Source organism: Lepidothrix coronata, unplaced genomic scaffold (assembly GCF_001604755.1).
Source record: "Lepidothrix coronata isolate B3197 unplaced genomic scaffold, Lepidothrix_coronata-1.0 Scaffold13, whole genome shotgun sequence".
Taxonomy (NCBI): domain Eukaryota; kingdom Metazoa; phylum Chordata; class Aves; order Passeriformes; family Pipridae; genus Lepidothrix; species Lepidothrix coronata.
Window position 1 is genome coordinate 389,653 of NW_016690193.1, and position 12,451 is coordinate 402,103.

The following is a 12,451-nucleotide window of genomic DNA, read 5'->3' on the forward strand; positions in this document are numbered from 1 at the left end:
TGAGGGCTGATAAAGGAGAAAGCTGGAGGGGAAGGGTAACCTCGCATTAACACTGCAGAAAGCAACAATGCGGGAAATATGAATAAAGGGAATTTACTATGGCCTTTTATAGTTGAGGACAATGCTCCTAAATGCTCTTTCTTGAGGAAGCAGAAGTAGGACTGAGAGAAGAGAATGGACATGCTTTGATGGCGGGGTGGTAGCACTATGGATGAAAAAGCAGAAGGGCATAAAAGATCTGTAATGTTGACACAAAAGATATTTATATATACAGGGACTGGGAGGAGATACAGGAACTTTAAAGCTATGTTTTACCAGCTAGCTGGAGGACAGGATGAGGACATCTTCTCTGGGCTCAACAGATCTCAAGATGAAGAAGGTGCCTCTTACATGCGGAGAGACTGCCCTGCATATGGCACTGGGAATGTCTTGTATCAAGAAAGTGTTATATGGACTTAAGGAAGAGTGTCTTCCAGCTGTGAGATTTGTTCTGGGTTGGTTGAAATCTCTGAAAACATGTCTTTCTGATGTTTCTGGTTAACGACAGCTCAAGTCTAAAATTAAAACAGTCCTTGTGTTAGAGGACAGAAACAACCCCCAGGGGCCTTTGGGAGCAGCATTCCCCCAGTGGGCTTTGGGAGCAGCACTCCCCCAGTGGGGCAGGAAAGGGAATGTTTTTCATCACTGCAGCTGAAGTATTTTCTGCTTGATGTGGAACACCAGGTGGGTGACCAGAGTTGCAAAGCACAGAAAGGCTCTCTAGAGAGGGATCTATTCTTTTGGGGGTTTGCTCTCCTGGATGAAACAGAGAGGAAAAAAAGGTTTGGGGAGAAGTCCTCTCTCAGGGTGCTTACCTGTATGTCTACTTTTTGACACATACCTACCCAACACTGGTGTTCCAGTGGTTTTTGCCTGACATCATATTTAGATAAACTATCCTCCTGAAACAGCAGGATGATTTGTGTATAATTTTTCATTTTTATTGAATGTAGACTTCTACTCATTTAAGAAATCTTGGACTCTTAGTTTTCTGTTTCATCTTGCTCTTGAGGATAGTTTGGTTTTGCTGTATTTTTCTGTACTTGTCTGTCCTCTGTGATATTGTAAGTACTTGAGACTTATTAAATATAAAAGCTCTTTGATATCAGCTGGAGCACAGCTGAGGATTAAGCCTGCCCCTCAATGCTCTCTCTGCCTGCTGCTGTCATGTGTAAATCCTATGTAGGAATCGCTCCCTTCCACAGAAATTAGCTGTAGCCTGCATGAAACATAGCAGATGCTTCGCAAAACAGATCGGAAAGGAAGTGAAGATACCTTTTCCAATGAACTTCATGATGAATATAAAATCCAGCATCAAAGCAGCTTCCCTCAGGAAACCAGCAAATAGGCATCTATAATTCCTTCCTCTATAAAATGCCTCCTGGAATCTTTAATGGGTTTGAGCAAGCACCTGTCTGTTTTCTGCCACATGGGAAGAGATGGTACCAGCATGGTAGCAGTGGTGCACACAGAAACAGTGCTGGCAGGCTGGCACGTGTGCTCCTTCTGATGGGCCTCATTGCAACCCCCCGTGGGTGTCTGGGAAATGCCCCATCTGGGCATCAAGACCAGCTGACCCCAGCTTAACCACTGAAACCTGACAGCATCGCAGTTCTAGGTGTTATGACTGCAGGCAACAATACCTTAATCTCCAGAATGTAAGAAAGACTTAAAAGTTACTAAGACCAATCAAACTGGTAATACTGGTCATCAAAAGGGTAATGAAATTTGGCTGTCAGGTGGGAATCTACTCTTTCTGGCAATGCTCAAATATTTTGCTGCCAAGGTTTCCTCAGCTGTACTTTACATTTTAGTTACTCGAGTCTCCATTAATGTATCTGTTCTGGAAGTAATTTTTAGGTGGTTTACCCACAGGAATACCAGCCCATATGCTTAAAATAAAATGGAGGGTATATATATAGAGAGAGATAGAGATAGAGATATGTACACACACGTAGAGAGAGGGAATATAATTTTTTTTGCAAGTGATAGCATTCCTGTATGTGATTACAATGTGTAAAAAATACTCCAAAGCCGCCTTCTCAATCCATCTTTATAGGAAAAGTCCCATACACTTATAAAAGAGTGAAGAGTTCTGAAACCATACCATAAATGAGCTGTTAAACTTCATGAACTACAACCATGATGTAAAGCTTCCTGGACCAATGTGAGAGTCTGAAGGTCTTTGTAGCCTCTTTGTTAAGTAGCTGTGCTGCAGGCTAGTTGCTTCTCCATGCTCACCATAACCAAACTCCTGCTCTGCTTCTCAGTGATTTCATCTGGAGGCTGGTTTGTTTGGGTTTTGTTTGGTTTTTTTTCCCAATAGATACTGATTCAAAAAGATATATTGACAAAGAAATACACATAAGCCATGGGCAGGTTTACTTCTGTAGCCCTTTCAGTGCTGCCATTCATACCCCTGTGAATTGGGGTATGCTGGAGCAATCGGCTTTCCCGAGGTGTCTATCAGAATGTTGCTTCTTCCATACTTGATGCTAACATGTATTGATTTATTACAGTCAGGAGCTGGGACCCACTGAAATTAATCACCTGTGTTTATGTCTCACCTTCATTGTTTCTTCTTGTGGTTCCTGTGATACTCCCCCAGTTAAAAGCTTGTCTCATCTTCCCACTTCAGAGATAGCATACTTCTTTCCAGCAGTTTGTCCCCTTTCTGACTGCCGCTGCAATGCCACCCCATCCAAGCTCAGTAGGTTTCTACAGAGCTCTACTGCCAAACACGCACTGAAGACTGACCTGATACATCTTCCTAAACACTTACAGAGGAATTGTAGCTCAGTACAAATATTTTCAGTGCTGTCTCTTGAGTTATTTTGATGGTGGCTATATGAAACATCATGCAAGAAGGCGTATTTCATCATAGGATTTATCACATGGCATAGCAAAAAGGGGAAGGAACACTCTTTAGAGTGCTGTTCAGCTGAAAATGTCTGTGTGTTTGCAGTTACCTGCTGGCAGGAGCTCCTCATGGGCTACATATCCAATACTATTGCTACAGGTCAGTGAGATCTACCAAAGACAAGGAAGTTACCTGAGTTTAGGGTATGGCTCTCACACCAACTGTCTCTTTATTTTGTCTGTTTTATTGGTCTTACTTTGTTTTACCAATGGCTTATTCTGTGCATCTGAAGTCTGCATTTTTTAGAACTCAAGCAACTTGTTCTGGCTATGTCTTGTGCTTATCTGAATTCTGTAAGATCCTATTTAAGCCCATAAAGATCACTGTTCTTTCCCCATGAGCTGTGTATTCAAGTCTCATTAATATTAAATAGGATTTCAGGGAATACATTGAGGGAAAATAATCCTCCTTAACACCTCTTTTACCATACCTATTTTATTTCTTTGACATTTCTCACCTCTTGAAGTTATTTTCTTATTTCCCTGTCTACACAAGCATAGACTGCATCTCACCCTTCTAACCAGACTCCCTCCTTCCCTTGTTGAGGATTCTCAAGGAAGACAGGCATATGGCTCTTTGTGCTGTTTTCTTTTTTACTTCATTTAAGAGATGCTGTTTGCTTCCTGTCTAAAACCATTTCCATTCAGAGACCAAAACTATTTCTCCTCTGTTTTGATCTGAAAAGGAACATGTATTTGCCTGAAGCCATATGATGTTCTAAGACTACCATAAAGACTTACTTATTTAGTAGCCTTCTTTAAGCTCAAAAAATACAACCTTTTTTTTTCACAGTATCTTTCATCCTTAAGTACTTCACAAGTTACAACTCTAGCACTGATGGAGAAGTGCTGTGGGTTGTAGGGTTGGGCAGCCCTGTTGGAGTAGATGGCTTCATGTCAGTCCATTTTGGAAAGGAAGTGTTTTCTCATGAAGTTCAGTCTCAGTCCATCAGCAGTGATGCTGCTTGTGGCAGGCAGAATTAGGAGTTAATACCCAGCTTCATGTGCTGTTTTCTTCTTGAAATGGTAGCCTGAGTTAGCAAGTGCCATTTCTACACATCTCCAAAATAATAAACAGCATTTCTGTACTCAGATGAACCATTTAGCTTCAGCCTCTGATTCAATTGTTTTTCCATTATCCAACAATGAACTGTTAAATGAGTTGGAAATCAGTCCTGGACTAAAGATGTCTTTTCTATAGTACTAATTGCTAACAAAGTGAAACAGAATATCAAGGCAGAGGAGGACAGATCACTTGAATGCAATTTAGTTTTAAAGAAAATGATCTGGGGATATATTAGCCATAGCGTAGAAATCTTAGAATGAAGGCACTTAACACTTGAGATTTTGAAGATGTTGCAATTTATCATATATGACTTCTTTAATTGCCTGTAGCTAGCTTCCAAAGACATCTGTATGACTTCACAGTTTACAGTTACCTGGGTAGCATGCTGGTCACAATTTTTAGCTTTGTGTGAGGATTATATGGCATCTCTAGCTTAATACTTGCTGGTTTTGCAATGATTGTTAATCTTGGCTATCTCGTGTGCCTGTGATATGAATCGGTAATTGCACAGGGCCAATTAACCTTTATTTCCCAGGTGAGAGAAGCAGTTGATAGTGTAATGAAGGAGAGCTTAAAGAAAGTATCATTCCATCTGGAAAACTTACAGCAGGAGAGGGTGAGAGAGAACAAGGACCTTATCATGCAAGGTTGCATTTAAAATGTGTGCATAATAAAGGGGCTGTGTGAGCCATACACATCCCTAACACCAGTAATAGTCTCTGTGCTAAGGGGAAAGTTACCACATTACTGTTTGCTTTTTAGTCTTTTTTTTTTTTTATCCTCTCCTGTTAACAGTGGCTTTGTGAGCACCAACAAAGAGCGAGCTTTGGCTCATATTCGCTTTGAAACTGCTGCAGCTGTTTGCTGCAGGGCTGCCCCTGGCTGGTTGCTCTGCCACAGGCAGCTCTTCTGCAGCAAACAGGGCACAGCAGCACCTATGCACCTCAGACACTTGCACATGCAGAGTGGCAGCCCACAGAAAACTGACTCTGGAAATAGCTTTCTGAGCCATCACTGCAGGCCAATACACTGACTTGCCCCTGGCTTCTGCTATTTCTCTTGAAGTCAAAGAGATAGTCTGAAATCACAGTCATTGATATCATGGGCTTCCTCCTTGGGCTTCATTCATGTCTTTACTTTCCTTCTGTGTATGCTTTCTTTAGCCGTTGAGTAGGGCTGTGTAGCCAGCAATTTGGGAATGTCTCAGAGTGAAACACTTTCCCCCTGGTCCTTCTCTGCAAGCACCACAGGTGGCAGCTCCTTCAGAAGGGAGAAAGACAGACAGATGGGTTCTTGCCCTCCAGATCTCAGAAGAGTTTGAAAATGCGAATACTAAGGGCTCAGAGCATAAGTGAATTTTAAAATAAATTGGGTTTGTGTACTTCAAATGTTTAGAGCCAGTCTCATTACTTTTTTATGAAGACCTTCCAGATTTGTGCTTTCCCATTGGTGAAACAGGTGACTTACCTTCCAAGGTAGACACTTAGGCAGGCAGACTCTTCTTGCACATCAGGAAGCAGAGGGGTTGGGTGTGTCTGAACGTTATGCAGAGCCACGTCATGGCTGACCTGTTGGTCAGTGTGAGGAGCTCAGTGTGGGAAGGAGTCTTCCCTCTGGCCCCACAGGCATAGGGCCCCTTGCAGCAGCACTGAGCAGGGAGCGTGTGGACCATTTCTCTCATGTACCTGCACAGGCAGTGGCACTCCCAGGGGAAGAGAACCAAGAGGAAACAAGATGACGACTCCTCATTTACCTGAATGGAATATGGGGGGATTATCTACAGCATCCAAGAGAGTCTTTAGTCAGTGCACTATTAAATAAAATGACGTAATTGTCAAAAATAGCACAGACCATTTCCATACTGCCTGCTGTGCTTTGTAGGCACATGCAGAGCTCCACTAACATGATAGGATGTACAGGGGCACTGAGCATACAGAGGGAAGGCAGGAATCAGTTGAGTTTTTACTGTGTTACCAGATCACCAACAGAGAGGCAGAAAGGGAAAGGGGCACTTTTGAGCAATGCCGCTGCCTAGAGCAACAATAAGAGGTGCTAAGCAGCTGCTGCCGCATCAGGCAGGGCACAGTTAATAGCCTAGCTTAGACCAGGAGTGTGCTTTTCAATGAATCGCCTGATTACCCTTCATTACCATGTTCAGGTTGGCAATCTGGATGCAAGAGGCTGGACACCACCCTGCTGGAACAAAATAGGATGATGTGGCTGGGGATGAAGCCCCTGAAGCCTATACAGTGTCAGTGTTGTGTCAGGAGCACCCGTGGTCCTGCCCTGGATCTTTGCAGGGACCACGTCAAGGAACAGGTCTTAGACAGGTTGGAGGTTCCAGGAACTAAGGAAGTTCTTGACAGCTCCATGTGCTGTAGTATGCTTAACGTAGTGAAACCATTATGTTATTTTTAGGTCCAGTTTTCACACGTGAGGTGTGAGCACAGCCTTCATTTTGTTTTTTAAAGGTGTGACTCTTCCTTTGCAAGCTGTTCTAAATATGTGCCTCCAAGTTTAATGTGCCAAAATAAATGTTCTGCTACATTCTGATTCCGGTTTGGATTTTTCTTCTGAGTTTTAAGCCAGTAATGTGCACAGTTATAAATTTGGTATCAGTGTTCAACACCATCAGATACATGATACTCATGTTGTTTTGGTCATGTTTCTTCTTCCCCAATGTTGGCCTATTCATTGCAAAGAAAATCATAGAGAAAGGAAAGTCTTAGAAAGAAAAATTCATTTAATTCCAGGATATGAACCCAAACCTGTGGACAAATTTTTTTTTTTTTTTTTTTTTTTTTTTTTTTTTTTTTAGGGAAAAACTTATGTTCCAGTTAGGTTTCAAACAAAAAAGCATGATTTCTTTTTTCTTTTTAACAAGACTGCTGATTATGCTGGTAAAAGTTGAGCAAGCAGTACTGGCTTTATTTAAAGCCTCAGCTGCTCAGGTAGCCACCAAATATAGCCGAGCTCTTACAGGAACTGCTTGCAGGATTCTAGTATTGTTTAGTTTGAATACAAATCCTAGTCTAAGGTTTCATACCACAACCAGACTTAATGTAAGTGATATTCTGATCTGGAGCCAAGCACCACATCTGACCAAATCCAAATATGTCAGAATCCCAAACTGTATTTTAAGTGTAGCACATAACGGAGTCCCAGAACATAATGAAAAGTTATATGATAAATGTACTCAAATGAGAATGTTTTCCTAAATAAATGAGTTCTTGTGCCACTGAGCCCTTTTGCCATGGTGTTGAGGATGCAGGGTCAGGTCCTTAGCTATTTGTGCAGAAGAGGTTTGCACTGTGCTTGTCCACTCAGACTGTTCCAAAGCCATGTGTGAAGGGCACAACATCAATTGTAGAGATGAGAAAAAGAGCCAAACTCCTCAAATGCTATGACCAGACGGCTCAGCAGGTAACTGCTGCGCAGGAGGGGCCCACGTTGAGCACTGCTGATCCTCAGGGCCAGCTGTGAGGCACCCCTTTGTCTAAGAGATGAGACACCACAGGCTACAGCGCCTGGCTCTTTGGTGCTCTCAGCAGGTGGTTACCAAGCAACACCACAGCTTCAGACCCGCATTGTCCTCCCTACCACTGGATGGATGCATCAGTCACTGCTGCTTCTCTTGGGAGGGAGAGAATATGATTTTGGAGGAGGGTGGGAGGAAGGTGGCCATAAATGAAGGAGATTTATATATCTCTCACCCTCTAGATTGCTGCAGATCAGCTGTCTGGTACTTACAGATAGTCTTCAAGAAAAATTCAGGAATCTGAATTCAATCATTTCACAGCAAATAAGATTACTGTGAAAGAAAAAAGATTCCAGATGCTTGCTCTCCTTGCAAAAGAGCAAATGCTCTTGACTGATTTTTAAGACTAGGCAATTGTAGCACCTGCCTTTCCTGAGTTGTGCAATGATGCAGCTCACCCTTACAGTGACCTTCAAAGGTGAAAACAAAAAAGAGGAAATAGCTCATATTCAGAAGTACCTATAACACATCTTGCAAGGAAAGACCGAAGAGTGTTTGCCTGCTGGCTATAGCCCATGTGATGGGGTCTGGGGCTGGAACTTCACCCTGGATTCTCACACCATTCCTCTTTTACAACCAAAGAAGGTGACTGGTTTCTGCTTTTTCTTGGCTACTTTTCCTTCGGCTGGGTTTGTAGTCTGAATAGTTAGGATAGGAATTTGGTGCAACACTTCATCCTGTTCACTGCCATAGCATCACAAATATGCACAAGAGAAGAAGGAGGGACAGCCCAGGTGAAAGCTGGGGGAAGTGCAGTGCGGGGAGCCCTCCCTATGTCTGCTTTGGCAGTGTAGCCGGTATATATGGCTAGCCTGCTGATTTCCGACTTTGTGCATTTACAGAAATGTCTCATCCTGGCCAGCAGTGCCAACTCCTCCCCGTGAGCTCTGAAGAAACATTTCTGCAGACTATGAGGGATGCAACATGAGGGAGAGAGAGGGAGTGGGGAGGATGTACTTTCCTCCCTTACGCATCCACGTATTATGAAGTGTAATTTAGCCTCTGAGTCCAAATTAGTTGCCCTAGCTGCAATACAGTCAAAAGAACCCCAGTCTTTATTTGCTTTTGGACTTTCTCAGTTGTGTTATACACCTATTCCTCAAAAGAACTTCCTAATATAGGCACATAAAGGGTGTCTGGATCTAAGAATGCTCACTTAATGGAGTTACCTTACTCATAGGCAGAATGGGCTTCAAAAGGACCTTCTCAACACTATATCCTGCAAAAACTGGTGTAATTCATTCCTGTAAAAATCTCTGTTTAAGCAAGCAAGGGAACATGACTATGTCTAGTTTCTACCCAATTTCAAGACTGGAAAATTCTTCTGTTCACAAAAAGAGATCTGATTTCAGCAAACCATAGTTTTTGCATATTCTTGGTTATGAGATCTGCTCATTGCCTGAAAGTGCTTAGCATCTCTCCAGGTAAGGAAGTCAGGACCACATTCAGGGTAAATAAGGGTAACTGGGGCTGTGTCCAAGGGAGGCCTTACCTGACAAGCAGGATCATCAGCAGCCATGCCTGCGTTGCAATGTGGCTGCGTGATGGGGTGAGGGACGCAGCACATTCTTCTCCCTGCCACAGGCATTCCCGCAGAGGCAAGGAGGCTTGGGGACTGCCAGCTGCTCGGCCCTTTGCTGCTGGAAGAATGCAGCTGAATGTGAAAACTTGTCACCAGGCTGAAACCACGATACACCTGTCCCTCCTGTCAGTCTCCTGCAGCAAAGTCTCACAGGGACTTAAAAACTCAAGCCATAAAAGTGGGATTTAACTAGCCTTATTCTAGAATGCAGTATGTAACATCCATGCTCCATATGTCCCTTGATGGGAATGTCCATTTAAACCATGCTATGTAAACAAGACAACAGCTGTGGAATGGCATGAGCCATCCTGCAGTAATTCAGAGAAGAGTTAGGCAAAACTTTAGAGGAACATTCCTTTTTGTTAAATACCTATGCCCAGAGAAATGGGAGGAATGTGTGATGTGGATCAGTGTCATCTCCTTTTTTATTAAGTGGCAGAGCTGTGAGAAAACTATTAGAAGGAGGAAAATGAGTCTTCCAGCAATGAGAACAAGGGAAACTATTTCCCTTTTTCATGTTGTTAACAGCCTTGTGTCTAGCCTGGAAAGATAACACGTCAAGAAGCTCCTTGCACTCACCTCTTATAGGTCAGCAGTGTGGGAGCTCTGGAGGAATGTACTCTGTTAAATGTATGAAAACAGCTGGCTGCAGCTGAATCAGTTGTTTCCTCCCTGGGGATGAATGTTTGTCTGTCTTTTTTTTCCCCAGTTTCTTAAAATCTAAATTAGACTACCATAATGCAGAGAAATCACCTGATATGTTCAGTGAAATTTAACAAATGCAGTAACAAGCATTCCTCAGAGCATTACTTTTGCTGTTTCTTAGCTAAAGTGAGCAAAGTGAGGTTTTCTCTTTGTTCCTTCAGTGGGCTTTTCTCCTACATCCAAACAAAGATATTAATCTGTGGTTAAACAAAATATTTTATTTAACTATAAATCAAACATCTTGTCTGGGTTTTCCCATTCTGCCCCCATGCTTTCCTTTATTAAACTTAGATAAATTGAAACTAAGCATTTCTAAATTGCAGGTCAAGATGCTTGACCAGTCCTAGAAAAGCAGCCCAGTGGTTTGATTAATTTGACTTTAACCTGAAAATAATTAGTTTTACCAAACTTTCATTATCGGTTAATAAAAGTTCTAGCATTACAATTTTCTTCTGTTCTAGTTACATTATATATACTGACATTTGTAACAGACACTAAGATTTAATATCCTCGTAGGCAAATATTGACCAAGACAAGGGGTCAATATTAACCTGTCAAATCAATATATCCAAACATTCAGATTGGCAGTAGTTAATCTACTTATACTTATTTTAAAAATAAATAAATAGCCAATATTATCAAAGAAGTTAAAGTTGTTGGAGCTCAGAAACACAATTACTTATCACGTTGCGTACAAAACTAGTAATAAGTGTTTACTTGAAATGTGGAAATTAAAAATTAAGACTGTCATAAATCTTACTTACTTTGACTTAACCAGAAACTAGGAATCATCATCACACACACACTTTTCACTTGGTTGTTTAAAAGCTGCATCTGACTAAGGCAGCTTTTAATTTTAATGCCTGAGTACAGGCTTGCAGGGTTGAAAGCGAGAATTAGGTGCACTCTCTTCAGAATATCTGCTCTGCTAAACGTCCTGGCTAAACTTACTTGCATTGAGACACCAGTAGCTTGGGAGGGGGAGAAAACTCTCAGAGAAGGGAGGAGAGATTTTATAAGAGCAATTTCTTCAAAGGTCTGGGTAGGAAGCCAAAATCTGCATTTAGGAAGGTTTTCAGCGAGGAAATCAGTACAAGGTGTCCATCTTAAAGAGCCATCCCTCTGTGGTTGTGGAGCAGTAAGACTTCCTAGCAATGATTCCAACTTCCCCTAAAATCTGTTATTTTTGATGGTCTTGTGATAAAAAGTTAGAATCCTGCCTGAGTTACAGGGAAGTGGGCACACACCTCATCAAGCTTTCAGAGAGGATTTTGAGAAGAATTTCCCACTTACTGCATTAATAATCCTGTGTTTGAAAGAGGTACAGTGCAGAAGCTGAGAGCAGATGTGGAACAGTCTTCTTTCTCCTCTGCAAAGCACATCCTTGAATATAATATTTAAGGACCCTTTCTGTTCATTTCTGGGACTCAAGCAATATCCTTGCTATCGATTAGCTGTGAGCTGGAAGTGCAAATCACCATGCAAATGAGTACACCAAGGACCCTTATTAACAGGAAGGCAACAAAGACTCTTCAAGAAGAGAGAGGGGTAGCAGGAAAGGAGAAAAGGTTCCCATAAGTCAGCTGTGGGGTTAGCAGAGGGAATTCAAGGCTTGGAGCTGAACCATCAACAATCTCTCTCCATTCTCACAATGGGGCATTGTTCAAGCATTTCGGTGATGTCTTCTATTAATAATGGTGTATTCTCTTTGAGTAGCCTGCCCTAGAAACTGTATGGATTAGACATCGAGTCCCACATACTTTAGCAAGGGGGAAAGATAGAAAGTGTAGAAAAGCTGTGCTTGCTCTTGCATTCCCTCACCATTGAGTGCAAAAGAATAACATAAAGCATGCAGGAAAATATTCTTAATAAGGTGTATAATCTGGTTGTAAAAAAGGGAGGGAAAATACAACTGTAACACTATCAGTTTCATCCTAGCTTTCAACATTGGGATCATGGTTGTATTCTCTGCCCTTCATATTAATGCAGCTGAAGTGGACGAGGTTTGCAGAGTGCCATTTATTTCAGTTGTCAGCTGTAATCACAATCACCATCACTTGTACTGTGGCTGTGCCCCCGTGTAACAGGATAGGGGTCCCCCATTCTCCTAGACCTTGATGAAGTATAAAGGACATCAATCCTGTCCGAAGCAGATTACAACCAACAGGCACCAAGCCTGAGCAACAACATAAAAGCGAGCAGTGAGGCGGAGCAGGTGCTAAAGGGAAATTTATAGCATTTTTGTGTTACAGTGGATAGCTTTATACCCAGCCAAAAGTGTTCAAACAATTTAGAATTGTTGAGCTTATTGTAAAACAAGTAAGTAAATGATAACAGCTCTGCTTAGGCACAGCTCCACATGGTCTCCTGAGCACATTGCTCTCGGAATATGGGGTAAGTCAGTGAGTTCATGCTTAGTTTGCATTATGATTTGCCTTTCCCACCCAGCTCTAATGCAAGTCAGCTACAAAGGCCTGCAGAGGAGGCAGATGAGGATGAAGTTGGCTATGGAAGATGGAGAAGGATGGCCACAGAGGGAATACCAACAGCAGCTGGAAATATGGCAGTGGGTCTAAGTTGAGGATTCAGCCTACATCATCCG